This window comes from Gorilla gorilla, chromosome 1 (genome assembly GCF_029281585.2).
Source record: "Gorilla gorilla gorilla isolate KB3781 chromosome 1, NHGRI_mGorGor1-v2.1_pri, whole genome shotgun sequence".
Taxonomy (NCBI): Eukaryota; Metazoa; Chordata; class Mammalia; order Primates; family Hominidae; genus Gorilla; species Gorilla gorilla.
Window position 1 is genome coordinate 190,697,129 of NC_073224.2, and position 13,264 is coordinate 190,710,392.

General features: G+C 39.0%; 1 protein-coding gene and 1 long non-coding RNA gene across 9 annotated transcripts in view; one reads left to right on the plus strand and one right to left on the minus strand.

Moving 5' to 3' along the window:
- Positions 1–13,264, plus strand: part of LOC101147269 (AGBL carboxypeptidase 4) — a 1,515,476-nt gene that overhangs the window by 761,109 nt on the left and 741,103 nt on the right. The window contains exon 1 of one of the 8 annotated variants that reach the window (XM_063698921.1): positions 12,452–12,579. The exons of 6 other annotated variants lie outside the window; for them this stretch is intronic. The gene's annotated coding sequence lies outside the window, so the exon portion shown is untranslated. Of the gene's footprint in view, positions 1–12,451; positions 12,580–13,264 lie in introns of those variants that run through there. One more of the 8 variants, XM_063698918.1, reaches the window with a different exon arrangement.
- On the minus strand, positions 1,001–12,892 carry LOC129524053 (uncharacterized). Its single transcript, XR_008667701.1, has 4 exons — positions 12,826–12,892; positions 4,053–4,157; positions 2,022–2,199; positions 1,001–1,225 (listed from the first exon to the last, which is right to left on the minus strand). It is a non-coding gene; the product is annotated as an uncharacterized lncRNA (long non-coding RNA).

Genomic DNA, 13,264 nt, shown 5'->3' on the forward strand with positions numbered 1-13,264 from the left:
CAAGGACATAAAACAAGATGAGAGGGAATCTCACTCACTACCCCTCTTTATGACAGAATAGCACAGAAAAACAAGGACAAGGAAGAACTATTTCTGGGAGAAGAGAGACCAAACAATATGAATATTCATGCCAGAAAGCACCAAAAAGTACACCAGAGTCACTATCCCCAAGACTAGTCACAGAAATCCTTTTCTCCCGTTAATCAAAATTTTGCAGAGGAAAAAGAGACAAACAGTGATTTTTACCATCTGCTTGACCAGATTGCACAGAGAGAGGTTGGAGCCTAGCTGTTAAGAAATTCATATTTTTTCATCAGTTTATGAGGTCCTAGGTTCCCTTAACTGCAGGTTCAAGAAGAGTGGCGTTTTGGTATTCTGCTCACAGTGCCAAAATTGTAGGGATTAAAGGAAAACTTCCCCTTCACTCTCTAAAGCTTCTTTGAAAAATCAACTCACAAAAGGCAGATTAATCAGAGAAAAGGATTATAAATTTATTAACATGTACATAGAGGAAAAATCACAAAAGGATTACCCTAACCCCCAATGGGATGCAGAACCTTATATACCACCTTGAGCTTATAGGAAGAATGGGAGCTCAGAGCATGGCCAAAACAGGTTATGGTGGTAAATCAGGACATGGTGGCAACACAGCTTATGGGAGAGAAAGAAGAGGGGACTTGACTAACAACATGGTCTTTTATGTAAATGAAACCTCACAGGTAGTAGCCTTCAGAGAGAATAGATAGTAAATGTTATTATCAGACCTTTAAAAGTGTCAGACTCTCAGTTAATCTTTTCTGGATCTGGGCAAGGAAAGGCCTGGTTTTATCAATTCAAATTCTCTACAGACACAGATTTCCCACACAAAATACAGCTTTACAGGGTTATTTCTATTTGTTGGCTCTTTGAACAGCCATCTCAAAATATGTCAAATAAATATATTTTTGGATAAAATATTTTGATTTCTTTCAATAACAAAAGCACCAAAAACCAGTGGCTTAAGACAGGAAACATTTATTAATGCTCGTAAGTCCATGGGCCAACCGGATGGTTTTTCTGTATTAGTGATCAACTGTAGATTAATCTGCTGATCTTGTCTGGGTGCTCTCATATATTTGGAAGTCAACCGTCTATATGTTGGTCTAAGATGGATTCAGTTGGAATCATTGGGCTTTAGTCAATGTAGTCTCATCCACTGTCACCCTACCCTAGATTTGATCAAATGCTGATAGTAGGATTTCAAAAAGAATGTGGAACTACACAAGGCTTCTTGAGGTCTTGGCTTAAAGCTGCTGTACCATCGTTTTACCAGGTTTTATTGGGCAAAACCAATCACCAGATCAGCCCAAATTCAAAGGTGTCACCTTTTGATGGGAGGAGCAGCAAAATCATAGTATAAAGAATATGGATACAGAGTAAGCAGAATAGTTCTGAACAATTTTCAGTCTAGCACATATGATTTGTATGCATTTACAAGAAAATAGACTACCATTAAATGTCTCATCAAGAAAAGGCTGTGCCACCATTAAGCAAGGTAATCTAGGACTCAAATCCTTCCTCATTTTATTATAAAATGATAACAAAAGCCAATAGAAGTATATACCTAATGGAAGCCAGAAGTGGGTAGCAGTGTGAGAAATGCAGCAGGTAGAAAGGCCCCCTCAAGGGATGTACTGAAGAAATTTTTAAAAGGAAGGCAAAGCACTGTGCTTGTACTTATAATTCCAGTTACTTGGGAGTCTGAGGCAGGAGGATCACTTGAGCCCAGGAGTTCAAAGCTGCGTGAGCCATGATCACACTATTGCACTCCAGCCTGTGCAATACAGTGAGATCTTGTATTTGTGTGTGTGTGTGTGTGTGTGTGTGTGTTTAAAAAAAAAAAAGGAAAGGAATTTTGGTTTTGCCTGAGTTTAGAAACCTATGCATTCCTGTTTGAGAATTTCAGAAGCACTGAGAAAACCTATAGCTTCTTCCCCTGTGCCTGATGAATAGCCCATTAAAAAAAAAACAGATGTATATACCTGTTATTTCATCTGTGCTATTAACTCTGTAGCACTTCTGTGCAGGGGAAACATGAAGTGAGTATAGGTGGAAATTCATTCATGGGGTGCATTATAGGTTGGCCTAGTATTGAAGCCATCCACTCGGCTGGTTTTCTATTTATTATCCTTGACTTTCCCATCACGCAGGAAGGAGAACCTGTTTAATAAATAATAGGTTTAAAGAAAGCCTAATAAATCAGATTTTATTTAATATACACTGATATGGTTTTGCTGTGTCCCCACTCACATCTCATCTTGAAGTGTAGCTCTCATAATTCCCATGTGTTATGGGAAGGACCCAGTGGGAAATAATTGAATCATGGGGGTGGTTTCCCCCATGCTGTTCTTGTGGTAGTGAATACGTCTCATGAGATCTGATGGTTTTTATAAGAGGTTTCCCCTTTCTCTTGGCTCTCATTCTGTCTTGCCTGCTGCCATGTAAGATGTGCCTTTTGCCTTCTACCATGATTGTGAGGCCTCCCAGCCACGTGGAACTGTGAGTCCATTAAACCTCTTTTTCTTTATAAATTACCCAGTCTTGGGTATGTCTTCTTTTTTTTTTTTTTTTTTTGGGACAGAGTCTCACTCCGTTGCCCAGGCTGAAGTGCAGTGGTGTGATCTCAGCTCACTGCAACCTCCACCTCCTGGGTTCCAGTGATTCTCCTGCCTCAGCCTCCCGAGTAGCTTGGACTACAGGCGTGTGCCACCATGCCCGGCTAATTTTTTGTATTTTTAGTAGAGACAGGGTTTCACTGTGTTAGCCAGAGTGGTCTCAATCTCCTGACCTTGTGATCTGCCCGCTTTGGCCTCCCAAAGTGCTGGGATTATAGGCGTGAGCCACCGTGCCTGGCCTTGGGTATGTCTTTATCAGCAGTGTGAAAACAGACTAATACATACACTCTGACTTCAGCCCTGTCAGTACCTACTTTGCAGTTACAAAAGATGTGAAGGATTTTGCCCTGATCTCAGTCATCTTACAAACCATACATAGCCACAACTAGGAGGGGAAATGTACTATGGTACTAATTTCAAAGTGATTTGACTCAGAACTACACATCATCTTTTGGGAAGTGGCTCAAAAGAAAGTGTACTCTTCCCATTCAGGCAGATGTGATCACTGTCCTCTGTGCACTATACCCACAGCTCCAAGAGTTCTTGACATATTCTTCTATTTTTGCATTGATGACACTGGGTTTGCAATAACTTGTTTACTTGCTTGTTTTCTCCATAACAGTATGCATTTCCTCAGAGTAGAGCATTTACTTATTCAGCTGACTCTACAGAGACCAGTATAAACCCTGGAACAGTCATTCAGTGCAGCCTTACGTGCTTTTTCTGAAACACAAATCTGAACCTTTCACACCTACAATTAAAACCCTTCAATAGGCCCTTCATATTGCTTTCAGTGAAAGTTAAAACTTTTTAACATGCTCATATGTCTTAATGACACAGTCTGATCTCTTGCCCTACCCAGCCCCAGAATTACCACTTAGCCTTTGTTCTTGTTGCTCCCTCTGACTAAAATGTCTTCCATGTGTTCTCTCCTGCCTGGCCAGTCCTTATTCCTCAGCAAAAATTCACCTCTCCTTCCCTTAGGCTGGCTACAGACTCTACCTTAGCGTGTGTGTGTGTGTGTGTGTGTGTGTGTTTGTGTTTTACAGGTTTATTTTCCTCACTTAAGGGCAAAGGGCCCAGTCTTATTAATTTATATAATCTCAGCACATAGCAGAGTAGGAAACCCATAACTATTTAATAAATATTAAAATTATGATTAAATGAATATGTTTGAATTAGTGCTAAAATTTAGAACAAAATTCCATGTAGGAAATGCTGTCAGATTGAGGAAAAGAGAGGCTTTTTTTTTGTCTGTATCTTGGTGGATATTTATTTTGAGTAGGGAGAAGAGTCTCCCTGAAAGATCTTTTTCTTCTTTCTGTCATGTTGCAAATGCCCTTGTTTGATATGCTAAACTCCCCTTGATGAGAATGTTTTGCTCCATTCCCCTTTTACCTCTTTTGGCTGCCTTCTCACAAGTTTTCAGTGAGGGAGAAGAATCTTCTAATGTGCAATCTGCAAGCCATTTTTTTTTTTACCATCTCTGTCAGACTGCAGTATCTGTGTGAAGATTGACAAATTCCAGTTAACAAGACACAGGTGCAGCTAATTAACAAACTTTGTTGATTCCCTGTGACTCTTCAACATCAACTTATAATAGATAAGGATTCGTTTTTCACATAGTGATTATCCAGACTTCATGCTTTTGATATATGAGGCCCAGGATTGTTCAGCATTTTTTGAAGACTTTAGGTGGCAACTTTTTGGTTCTTCATGGGCAGGAGACTTAGCTTAATCATACATATGATCTGTCTCTCTATATCCTTACGTACATACATGCACATTTATGTATACATATGTGTCTATAGACACGTACATATTCATATATATGTACATGAAGCTACACATATATAGGAAACATATCTATAAATTGGATGTAATGTATATAGATGTATAGGTTCATGTATGTATATATGTACATTATATACATATATATGTAGTCTTTTATTGTTCCCTAAACACATTGTCTGGGCAATTATATTTGATTCTAAGAACTCTACCAGATGGGTATGATTTTCCTCCCTACAAATAACAGGCTCAGAAAGATGATAAATCACATAGTAAGAAGTAGGCTTGAAACTCCAGCATTTCTTTCCACAATGCTGGGAATCAGGCTGCACTCCCAATAAGTAATATAAAAACTGGGAATATGGCTCCGAAGTAAAGGAGCTGACTGGTTGAACAAATAGAGATCTAGATTTTATCCCCAACTCAGCCCCATACCATATTATCTATATAGCCTTTGATATGTCATGACACCAAGGCAGATTGATCCTAAACTCCTGTGTAGTTCTGCCCATTTCACACCAACCTTTGTACATGGTGCAATATGATTAGAACATGTTATCAGACGTACTCCAAACAGCTTTTCCCCACTGAGTTATAAACCTGTATTATCAGAGAAGGTTAAGTGCCAAGCGTTAGTCTCAAAGGAGTTACTGACATCATTCATAATAAAAACTACTCATACCTAAGTTATGGACTCAAGTTCATTTTTAAGTTTAAATATAACCATTTGTAATATAAAACTAGGATGAATGATATGGAAATTACTAAATAAGGAAAAACATGAAAATATTTTAAGGAAATGTTGTATAACAAAAAATTTTAAAACATAGTAAGGAAACATAACCAAAATGAATTATGAAAGAAAATAACCATAAAAGATAAGAAAAGATCACTGAGTGTTTGATTGAAACCAAATAAATCTTAAAAGGAAAGCATTCACTAGAGATTTGCCATAATATAAATTGAAACATATCATGAAACTACAATTATCAAAATTATTGGGAGGGCCGGGCGTGGTGGCTCACGCCTATAATCCCAGCACTTTGGGAGGCCAAGGCAGGCGGATTGCCTGAGCTCAGGTGTTCGAGACCAGCCTGGGCAACACAGAGAAACGCCATATCTACTAAAATACAAAAATTAGCCGGGTGTGGTGATATGCGACTGTAGTCCCAGCTACTCGGGAGGCTGAGGCAGGAGAATTGCTTGCACCTGGGAGGCAGAGGTTGCAGTGAGCCACAATAGCGCCACTGCACTCCAGCCTGGGCGAAAGAGTGAGACTCCGTCTCAAAAAAAAAAGAAATTATGGGAGGCTGTCATTAGGATAAACATACAGATCAGTGGAACAGAAATTGAAGTCCAGAGATAAACCCAAACATATAAAAATTTATTATATGGAAATGGTAGCATTTAAAATTAGAAATGAATGACTTATTCAATAAATGATATTGGCACAACTTGCTAACCATTTGGAAAAAACTACATTATTCTACAACTTCATATTTTACACTAAAGTGTCAAATGAAATAAAGTTATTTAAATTTTTAAATTTTAAATTAGGGAAATTTCATATATACATAAAATAACGTAAAAGCACTCAATAAAATGAAGCAGATATTAACATGTTGTCATCTTTCAGATCCTGCTTGCTTTTATTGATTTTGATAAATAAGTCATTACGGATATAGCTAACATCCTCTCTCCTTACCTCTTTCTTTCTATCAGAAGTTACCAAATTTCTGAAATTATTATTACCATGTATAATTTTGTATTTTTATTATACTTGTATTATATATAAGTATACAAATATACTACTGTTTTGTGTTAAAATGCTTGCCATTTTCATTAAACATAGTTTTTGGAAGTTTCTCTATGTTGATAAATGTCACTCTAATGCATTCATTTTAAATGCTCAACAGTATTTTGTACTAATGAACCACAATTTATCCAGTTTTTAAATTAAGCGGTTTTAGTTACTTTTTTGTTTTCCTATTATAAAGGAATAGTGATACAGTGAACAACCCTGTATGTGTCTCCTTATACAATGGGCAAAATTTGTTTAAGGAGAACACATAGAAGTGGAATAGCTAGGTTATAGGTTATAAACATCTTTATTGTCAAGTACCGCTCTAAAGAGGCTCTTCTATTTTACATGCTTACCAGCAGTGTTCAAAATCATTGTTCTTTCATAATTACCAATACTTGATATTAGATTTGCTAATACTTGATATTAGATTTACTTTTTTGCTGATATGATGGATAAGAAATTTCATTATTTTCTTAATTTATATTTCCTCAACTGCTAGTGGAGTAATCATCTATTCATATACTTAATTTACATACCTTTATATTCCTCCTTCTATATCTTGTCTGATTATACGCTTGGCCTATTTTCTATTGTATTGTTGGTCTTTTATATTTTGATTTATAATAGTTCTTTATAAATTTGCATATTAAACCATTGTGAGGATTACTCTATTTTTTTATCTTTTTTTGTTTTTCAGAAAGTCATCAATATTCATTTAATTGTCTATTTATTTATTTATTTTATTATTATACTTTAAGTTTTAGGGTACATGTGCACAATGTGCAGGTTAGTTACATATGTATACATGTGCCATGCTGGTGTGCTGCACCCATTAACTCATCATTTAGCATTAAGTATATCTCCTAATGCTATCCCTCCCCACTCCCCCTACCCCACAACAGTCCCCAGAGTGTGATGTTCCCCTTCCTGTGTCCATGTGTTCTCATTGTTCAATTCCCATCTATGGGTGAGAACATGTGGTGTTTGGTTTTTTGTCCTTGCGATAGTTTACTGAGAATGATGATTTCTAGTTTCATCCATGTTCCTACAAAGGACATGAACTCATCATTTTTTATGGCTGCATAGTATTCCATGGTGTATATGTGCCACATTTTCTTAATCCAGTCTATCATTGTTGGACATTTGGGTTGGTTCCAAGTCTTTGCTGTTGTGAATAGTGCTGCAATAAACCTACGTGTGCATGTGTCTTTATAGCAGCATGATTTATAGTCCTTTGGGTATATACCCAGTAACGGGATGGCTGGGTTAAATGTATTTCTAGTTCTAGATCCCTGAGGAATCGCCACACTGACCTCCACAATGGTTGAACTAGTTTACAGTCCCACCAACAGTGTAAAAGTGTTCCTATTTCTCTACATCCTCTCCAGCACCTGTTGTTTCCTGAGTTTTTAATGATAGCCATTCTAACTGGTGTGAGATGGTATCTCATTGTGGTTTTGCTTTGCATTTCTCTGATGGCCAGTGATGATGTGCATTTTTTCATGTGTCTGTTGGCTGCATAAATATCTTCTTTTGAGAAGTGTCTGTTCATATCCTTTGCCCACTTTTTGATGGGGTTGTTTGTTTTTTTCTTGTAAATTTGTTTGAGTTCATTGTAGATTCTGGATATTAGCCCTTTGTCAGATGAGTAGGTTGCGAAAATTTTCTCCCATTTTGTAGGTTGCCTGTTCACTGTGAAGGTAGTTTCTTTTGCTGTGCAGAAGCTCTTTAGTTTAATTAGATCCCGTTTGTCAATTTTGTCTTTTGTTGCCATTGCTTTTGGTGTTTTAGACATGAAGTCCTTGCCCATGCCTATGTCCTGAATGGTAATGCCTAGGTTGTCTTCTAGGATTTTTATGGTTTTAGGTCTAATGTTTAAGTCTTTAATCCATCTTGAATTGATTTTTGTATAAGGTGTAAGGAAGGGATCCAGTTTCAGCTTTCTACATATGGCTAGCCAGTTTTCCCAGCACCATTTATTAAATAGGGAATCCTTTCCCCATTGCTTGTTTTTCTCAGGTTTGTCAAAGATCAGATAGTTGTAGATATGCGGCGTTATTTCTGAGGGCTCTGTTCTGTTCCATTGATCTATGTCTCTGTTTTGGTACCAGTACCATGCTGTTTTTGTTACTGTAGCCTTGTAGTATAGTTTGAAGTCAGGTAGTGTGATGCCTCCAGCTTTGTTCTTTTGGCTTAGGATTGACTTGGCGATGCGGGCTCTTTTTTGGTTCCATATGAACTTTCAAGTAGTTTTTTCCAATTCTGTGAAGAAAGTCATTGGTAGCTTGATGGGGAAGGCATTGAATCTATAAATGACCTTGGGCAGTATGGCCATTTTCACGATATTGATTCTTCCTACCCATGAGCATGGAATGTTCTTCCATTTCTTTGTATCCTCTTTTATTTCATTAAGCAGTGGTTTGTAGTTCTCCTTGAAGAGGTCCTTCACATCCCTTGTAAGTTGGATTCCTAGGTATTTTATTCTCTTTGAAGCAATTGTGAATGGGAGTTCACTCATGATTTGGCTCTCTGTTTGTCTGTTATTGGTGTATAAGAATGCTTGTGATTTTTGTACATTGATTTTGTATCCTGAGACTTTGCTGAAGTTGCTTATCAGCTTAAGGAGATTTTGGGCTGAGACAATGGGGTTTTCTAGATATACAATCATGTCATCTGCAAACAGGGACAATTTGACTTCCTCTTTTGCTAATTGAATACCCTTTATTTCCTTCTCCTGCCTGATTGCCCTGGCCAGAACTTCCAACACTATGTTGAATAGGAGTGGTGAGAGAGGACATCCCTGTCTTGTGCCGGTTTTCAAAGGGAATTCTTCCAGTTTTTGCCCATTCAGTATGATATTGGCTGTGAGTTTATCATAAATAGCTCTTATTATTTTGAGATACGTCCCATCAATACCTAATTTATTGAGAGTCTTTAGCATGAAGCGTTGTTGAATTTTGTCAAAGGCCTTTTCTGCATCTATTGAGATAATCATGTGGTTTTTGTCTTTGGTTTTGTTTATATGCTGGATTAGATTTATTGATTTGCATATATTGAACCAGCCTTGCATCCCAGGGATGAAGCCCACTTGATCATGATAGATAAGCTTTTTGATGTGCTGCTGGATTCATTTTGCCAGTATTTTATTGAGGATTTTTGCATCAATGTTCATCAAGGATATTGGTCTAAAATTCTCTTTTTTGGTTGTGTCTCTGCCCGGCTTTGGTATCAGGATGATGCTGGCCTCATCAAATGAGTTAGGGAGGATTCCCTCTTTTTCTATTGATTGGAATAGTTTCAGAAGGAATGGTAGCAGTTCCTCCTTATACCTCTGGTAGTATTCGGCTGTGAATCCATCTGGTCCTGGACTCTTTTCGGTTGGTAAGCTATTGATTTTTGCCACAATTTCAGCTCCTGTTATTGGTCTATTCAGAGATTCAACTTCTTCCTGGTTTAGTCTTGGGAGAGTGTATGTGTCTAGGAATTTATCCATTTCTTTTAGATTTTCTGGTTTATTTGTGTAGAGGTGTTTGTAGTATTCTCTGATGGTAGTTTGTATTTCTGTGGGATTGGTGGTGATATCCCCTTTATCATTTTTTATTGCGTCTATTTGATTCTTCTCTCTTTTCTTCTTTATTAGTCTTGCTAGTGGTCTATCAATTTTATTGATCCTTTCAAAAAACCAGCTCCTGGATTCATTAATTTTTTGAAGGGTTTTTTTTGTCTCTATTTCCTTCAGTTCTGCTCTGATTTTAGTTATTTCTTGCCTTCTGCTAGCTTTTGAATGTGTTTGCTCTTGCTTTTCTTGTTCTTTTAATTGTGATGTTAGGGCGTCAATTTTGGATCTTTCCTGCTTTCTCTTCTGGACATTCAGTGCTACAAATTTCCCTCTACACACTGCTTTGAATGTGTCCCAGAGATTCTGGTATGTTGTGTCTTTGTTCTCGTTGGTTTCAAAGAACATCTTTATTTCTGCCTTCATTTCGTTATGTATCCAGTAGTCATTCAGGAGCAGGTTGTTCAGTTTGCATGTAGTTGAGCGGTTTTGAGTGAGTTTCTTAGTCCTGAGTTCTAGTTTGATTGCACTGTGGTCTGAGAGACAGTTTGTTATAATCTCTGTTCTTTTACGTTTGCTGAGGAGAGCTTTACTTCCAAGTATGTGGTCAATTTTGGAATAGGTGGGATGTGGTGCTGAAAAAAATGTATATTCTGTTGATTTGTGGTGGAGAGTTCTGTAGATGTCTATTAGGTCTGCTTGGTGCAGAGCTGAGTTCAATTCCTGGGTATCCTTGTTAACTTTCTGTCTCGTTGATCTGTCTAATGTTGACAGTGGGATGTTAAAGTCTCCCATTATTAATGTGTGGGAGTCTAAGTCTCTTTGTAGGTCACTCAGGACTTGCTTTATGAATCTGGGTGCTCCTGTATTGGGTGCATATATATTTAGGATAGTTAGTTCTTCTTGTTGAATTGATCCCTTTACCATTATGTAATGACCTTCTTTGTCTCTTTTGATCTTTGTTGGTTTAAAGTCTGTTTTATCAGAGACTAGGATTGCAATCCCCGCCTTTTTTTGTTTTCCATTTGCTTGGTAGATCTTCCTCCATCCTTTTATTTTGAGCCTATGTGTGTCTCTGCACGTGAGATGGGTTTCCCGAATACAGCACACTGATGGGTCTTCACTCTTTATCCAATTTGCCAGTCTGTGTCTTTTAATTGGAGAATTTAGTCCATTTACATTTAAAGTTAATATTGTTATGTGTGAATTTGATCCTGTCATTATGAAGTTAGCTGGTTATTTTGCTCATTAGTTGATGCAGTTTCTTCCTAGTCTCGATGGTCTTTACATTTTGGCATGATTTTGCAGTGGCTGGTACTGGTTTTTCCTTTCCTTGTTTAGTGCTTCCTTCAGGAGCTCTTTTAGGGCAGGCCTGGTGATGACAAAATCTCTCAGCATTTGCTTGTCTGTAAAGTATTTTATTTCTCCTTCACTTATGAAGCTTAGTTTGGCTGGATATGAAATTCTGGGTTGAAAATTCTTTTCTTTAAGAATGTTGAATATTGGCCCCCACTCTCTTCTGGCTTGTAGAGTTTCTGCTGAGAGATCCGCTCTTAGTCTGATGGGCTTCCCTTTGAGGGTAACCCGACCTTTCTCTCTGGCTGCCCTTAACATTTTTTCCTTCATTGCAACTTTGGTGAATCTGACAATTATGTGTCTTGGAGTTGCTCTTCTCGAGGAGTATCTTTGTGGCGTTCTCTGTATTTCCTGAATCTGAACGTTGGCCTGCCTTGCTAGATTGGGGAAGTTCTCCTGGATAATATCCTGCAGAGTGTTTTCCAACTTGGTTCCATTCTCCCTGTCACTTTCAGGTACACCAATCAGACATAGATTTGGTCTTTTCACATAGTCCCATATTTCTTGGAGGCTTTGTTCATTTCTTTTTATTCTTTTTTCTCTAAACTTCCCTTCTCGCTTCATTTCATTCATTTCATCTTCCATCACTGATACCCTTTCTTCCAGTTGATCGCATCGGCTCCTGAGGCTTCTGCATTCTTCACGTAGTTCTCAAGCCTTGGCTTTCAGCTCCATCAGCTCCTTTAAGCACTTCTCTGTATTGGTTATTCTAGTTATACATTCTTCTAAATTTTTTTCAAAGTTTTCAACTTCTTTGCCTTTGGTTTGAATTTCCTTCTGTAGCGGAGTAGTTTGATCGTGTGAAGCCTTCTTCTCTCAGCTCATCCAAGTCATTCTCCATCCAGCTTTGTTCCGTTGCTGGTGAGGAACTGCGTTCCTTTGGAGGAGGAGAGGCGCTCTGCTTTTTAGAGTTTCCAGTTTTTCTGGTCTGTTTTTTCCTCATCTTTGTGGTTTTATCTACTTTTGGTCTTTGATGATGGTGATGTACAGATGGGTTTTTGGTGTGGATGTCCTTTCTGTTTGTTAGTTTTCCTTTTAACAGACAGGGCCCTCAGCTGCAGGTCTGTTGCTAGAGGTTCACACCAGACCCTGTTTGCCTGGCTATCAGCAGTGGTGTCTGCAGAACCATGGATTTTCATGAACTGCAAATGCTGCTGTCTGATCGTTCCTCTGAAAGTTTTGTCTCAGAGGAGTACCCGGCCGAGTGAGGTGTCATTCTGCCCCTACTGGGGGGTGCCTCCCAGTTAGGCTGCTCAGGGATCAGGGGTCAGAGACCCACTAGAGGAGGCAGTCTGCCTGTTCTCAGATCTCCAGCTCTGTGCTGGAGTAGCCAAGATGGCCGAATAGGAAGAGCTCTGGTCTACAGCTCCCAGCATGAGCAACGCAGAAGTTGGGTGATTTCTGCATTTCCATCTGAGGTACCGGGTTTATCTCACTGGGGAGTGCCAGACAGTGGGCGCAGGACAGTGGGTGCAGCACGCCGTGCACGAGCCAAAGCAGCGGGAGGCATTACCTCACCCGGGAAGTGCAAGAGGTCAGGGAGTTCCCTTTCCTGGTCAAGGAAAGGGGTGACAGCACCTGGAAAATCGGGTCACTCCCACCCGAATACTGCACTTTTCTGATGGGCTTAGGAAACGGTGCACCAGGAGAATTATATCCTGCACCTGGCTAGGAGAGTCCTATACTCACGGAGTCTGGCTGATTGCTAGCACAGCAGTCTGAGAGCAAACTGCAAGGCGGCAGCGAGGCTCGGGGAGGGGCGCCTGCCATTGCTGAGGCTCGCTTAGGTAAACAAAGCAGCCAGGAAACTCGAACTGGGTGGTGCCCACCACAGCTCAAGGAGGCCTGCCTGCCTCTGTAGGCTCCACCTCTGGGGGCAGGGCACAGACAAACAAAAAGACAGCAGTAACCTCTGCAGACTTAAATGTCCCTGTCTGACAGCTTTGAAGAGAGCAGTTGTTCTGTTTTTTTTTTCAATCATTGACATTCATTTTCATTTTTCTGTGGTATCGTTTTGCATAGTATTTTTTTTGTAAAATACTCAAATATGTCTATCTTTTCCTTCATAATTAATGCTTCTGGTGCTTTTTGTAAAAAAAAAAA